Raw genomic sequence first — 4,979 nt, 5'->3', positions numbered from 1 at the left:
CCACTACAGAGTTTTTGCATTGAATTTTGTTTGACCTGAGGGTCCTATGTTCCATACATATGTTCTCAGTAGATAAGTAGAATGGGGAAAGACACAACCTTAAGACCAGGTATGGAGCACTGAGGAGACCTGAGTAGAATGAAGAGGGTTCATGTAGGGGAGTAGGAGCAAATAAAGTTGGATAGGTAAAGTGCACCCAATTACAGATGGCTAGATGTAGCAGAGTCTGCATGAAAAAATACACTTCAGGCAAGGGAGACAAAAGCAAAAATGAACTATTAGGACTTCATCAAGGTAAAAAGCTTCCGCACAGAGAAGGACACAATCAACAAAACTATAAAAGGCAGCCTACAGAATGAGAGAAGATATTTGCCTATCTTCTGGCATATCTGATAAAGGGTTAGTATCCAAAACTATAAAGAGCTTATCAAACTCAACACCCAGGAAACAATTAATGCAGTGAAGAAATGGACAGAAGACATGAATAGACATTTTTCCAAAGACATCCAGATGGTGAACAGACATGTGAAAAGATGGTCAACATTACTTATCATCAGAAAGATACAAATCAAACCACAATGAGATAATCACTTCACACCTGTCAGAATGGCTAAAATTAACAACACAGGAAATAACAGGTGTTGGCAAGGATGCTGAGAAAGAGGAACACTCTCACACTGTTGGTGTGAATGCAAACTGGTGCAGCCACTCTGTAAGATAGTATAGAAGTTCCTCAAAATGTTAAAAATAGAACTAACCTATGACCCAGCAATTGCACTATTAGGTATTTACTCAACAGATACGAAAGTACAGATTTGAAGGGGCATATGCACCCTGATATTTAAAGCAGCATTATCAAAAGTAGCCAAATTATAGAAAGGACCCAAACATCAATCGACTGATGAGTGGATAAAGAAGATGTGGTATATATATCCAATGGAATATTACTCAGCCATCAGAAAAATGAAATCTTGCCATTTGCAATGATGTGGATGGAGCTAGAGTGTATTATGCTAAGCAAATTAAGTCAGTCAAAGAAAGACAAATACTATATGATTTCACTCATATGTGGAATTTAAGAAATGAAACCGATGAACATAGGGGAAGAAAAAACAGAAGGAGGCAATCCATAAGAGACTCTTACTATAAAGAACAAACTGAGGGTCGATGGAGGAATATGGGTGAGGATGGGATAGATGGAGTGTGGGTATTAAGAAGGGCACTTGTGATGAGCACTGGGTGTTTTACGTAGTAATGAATCACTAATGACTCACTAAATTCTACTCCTGAACCAGTATTATAGTGTATGTTAACTAACTAGAATTTAAATAAAAACTTATAAAAATATATAGATTTCAAATAACAGGTGATGAGTAGGTGTGAGGAAGAATGAAGTTTTATTTCACAGATAAAATCAAAGAGACTATTCTGGAAATAGGAAAAATCTTTAGTTCGTTTGTTTGTTAACGTATCTATTTGCTGCATCTAAGGAATGAGCTAGGTACTGCTCTAGATTCCAGAAATACAAGATAAATACAGCACAGAACTGTCCTTTAGATTTGGGAATAAGGCTACTATGCTTATATATGTATTAGAATTGATTAAAATAGAAGATATCATTAAATGTAAAGTGATTAAGCTCCAAATAAGAATGTCCACGAAAGGATATTTTCATCAAGAGTCTGGATTGATGTTCTTGTTGTTGTTGTTGTTTCTTCTACGAATTATGTAATAAATTTAGATTTTGACATGTGAATCTTTCTTTCTCCATCAGACCTTAGAAGAAATCTCTGGCTTCAAATAAGTCTAGTAGAAGTGGCATGCAGAATAATTGGTGCCCCAAGGTTCATTTTGTCACAAAGATGACAAATGGTGTGACCCAGTCCCCATTCTGTGTTAGTGGGAATTGTCCCCTTTCCCCTCCTGTCCCACTGTGAGAGTCAGTATGAAACATCTGGTTAGAAGCCAGATTTCATTTTATTGATACATGGCAAAATGTAACACATTTCTACACAACTATGTTAATAAAAAAAATCCATTCTTTTCAACAAATGGGAAGAGACTCTTTCCCAACTGGATTGAGTTACCTACCAGAAAATTCCAATTAAAAAGTCATGTTTGATATTTAAGATGAAAATTAAAGACTAGCACTAGGGAACTACGGTCATCAAATGGAGACCATCTAAAATATGCTGTAGTTTGCACAGTGGGATAATGAAATCTCACAAACACCTACCAACCACTAACTCACTCTGATCTTGCTTACACATTTCCCTCAAACTTTCATGTGAAGTAGACTAATAACACTTTCAAAACGTTTTATACACCCATACTCTCCCCCCCCACACACACACACATAGGAAGGAAGGAAGGAAGGAAGGAAGGAAGGAAGGAAGGAAGGAAGGAAGGAGGGAGGGAGGGAGGGAGGGAGGGAGGGAGGGAAGGAAGGAAGGAAGGAAGGAAGGAAGGAAGGAAGGAAGGAAGGAAGGAAGGAAGGAAGGAAGGAAGGAAGCTCCTGAAAATATAGCTGGCAGATAAATTACCAAGAAAACTCTTTACTGAGGAGAGCTCATATGTAAATGAAGAATCTCATTTACCTACAATGAGGAGAAGCTCACTAAAATTATGGAAAAATGTTAATTCAGTCCTGTTCCCTTTTTTTGTCTACCCACACATCTTCTTCACTCAATTTTTGCCATTTCAAATCGTGCTAATGAGCTACTCAGATAATCAACCGCCCCTTCAGTGTGATTCCTTCCTAAACATGTTTCACACTAAGAAACTTATTCTTTTCCTCTCTTCTGAAACACTCATAACATAGAAAAACACATTGCATCTGATAAGAAGAGGGGTATATCAATGGGAAAATCACTGTAAATGGCTGATATCTGATACTGTGTCTGTCCAATTTCCATGTTTAAAAAAAGAAATAACAAATTCAAAGCATGTTTTTAAGGCAGAAGTGTTTAGTGCATTCACAGTATTGTGTAATCAACACCTCCATCAGGTTCCAACCATTTTCATCAACCCTAAAAGGAAACCCCATTCCCATTTGCTCTGCATTCTTCCCTCCCTCCAGCCCCTGGTGGACACCAATCTGAATTCTTTTTTTTTAATGTTTATATATTTTTGAGAGAGAGAGAGAGATAGAGAGAGAGAGAGTGTACATACTCATGCCTGCCAGTATGTGCATGAGCAGAGAAGGGCCAAAAAAAGAGGGAGACAGAGGATCCCAAGCAGGCTCCCTGCTTTCAGCAGAGAGCCCAATGCCAGCCTTGAACTCACGAACCCTGAGATCATGACTTGAGCCATCCAGGTGGCACACTGAAGCTGGTTGCTAGACCAAATGAGCCACCCAAGTACCCCACCCGTCTGCATCCTGTCTCTATGGATTTATTGTGTGGTGTCTACCTGTACCTTTTGTGAATAGTGCTACTATGAACATGTGTACACATGTACATTTTGGAGTACCAGATTTCAGTTCTTTGGGGTAAATACTTAGAGGTGTCATTACTGGGTCATGTTGTAGCTCTGTGGTTAACTTTTGAGGTACTGCCAAATTGTTTGCACAGTGACAAAACCATTTTACATTTCCACCATCAGTGCACTGTTTTTCCAGTCCATTTCTCCCTATTTTTGCCAGTGCGTATTTTCCTTTTTTTTTTTTTTTTCTTAATTAAAGTCCATCTCTCTGGGTGTGATGTGCTACTTCATCATGATTTTAATGTGGTTTCCTAATGAATTATGATGTTGAGAATCTGTGCAGTTGTTGGTTCTTATATATCTTCTTTGGAGAAATTTCTATTCAAATACTTAGCCCATTTTTTTTTAACTGAGAGCAATCTTTTTTTTTAATGTTTATTTATTTTTGAGAGAGAGAGAGAGACAGAGCATGAGTGGCGGAGGGGCAGAGAGAGAGGGAGACACAGAATCAGAAGCAGGCTCCAGGCTCTGAGCTGTCAGCACAGAGCCCGACGTGGGGCACGAACCCACAGACCATGAGATCATGACCTGAGCCCAAGTCAGAAGCTTAACCGACTAAGCCAGCCGGGCGCCCTGAAAGCAATCAGTTTTTAAAGGCAGAAATTCAGTGAGATGTTTAGAAATAAGACAGAAGAAAGAAAGCAAGGAATAGAATCCCTCTCGCTGCCTTGCTGCTGTGTGTCCTAAGAACCCCCCACATCGTGCTCTTTTGTTTTTCCGAAGTCCCAGGTAGCACTGGAAAGATGGGGCTCATGTCCAACTTGATACACAGTCACACTTCTAATGACTCAAAACAATGACCATCCACCCATTTCTCATTCACGAACAAAGTCAACCTTGCTCTTGTCATTCGAAAGTATGCTGGTGCCTCCACATTTCTGCCTCGTTAGAGTGATTCTACCGCGGTCAGAATGCCCAGGTTCAAACTCTGGCTCCTCTACTTTCTAGCTGTGCGATGTGAGGAAACTCGCCATGGTTTCCTCTTTCTACAATGGAGATATTTATTTTTTTTAAATAATTTTACAGGCTGTTAGTTACTATTTTCATGGCAGGAAGTTCACATCATCCATGCTGGTCATGTGTGCCAATTTCCAACATTTCTTTTTTTTTAATTAAATATAATTTATTGTCAAATTGGTTTCCATTCAACACCCAGTGCTCATCCAACAGGTGCCCTCCTCAATGCCCATCACCCACTTTCCCCTCTCTCCCACCTCCATCAACCCTCAGTTTGTTCTCAGTATTTAAGAGTCTCTTATGGTTTGCCTCCCTCCCTCTCTAACTTTTTTTTTCCCTTCCCCTCCCCCATGGTCTTCTGTTAAGTTTCTCAGGATCCACATAAGAGTGAAAACATATGGTATCTGTCTTTCTCTGTATGACTTATTTCACTTAGCATCACACTCTCCAGTTCCATCCACGTTGCTACAAATGGCCAGATTTCATTCTTTCTCATTGCCACGTAGTATTCCATTGTGTATATAAACCACAATTTCTTT

This window comes from Acinonyx jubatus, chromosome C1, assembly GCF_027475565.1.
Source record: "Acinonyx jubatus isolate Ajub_Pintada_27869175 chromosome C1, VMU_Ajub_asm_v1.0, whole genome shotgun sequence".
NCBI classification, from domain to species: domain Eukaryota; kingdom Metazoa; phylum Chordata; class Mammalia; order Carnivora; family Felidae; genus Acinonyx; species Acinonyx jubatus.
This window is presented reverse-complemented; position numbering follows the sequence as displayed.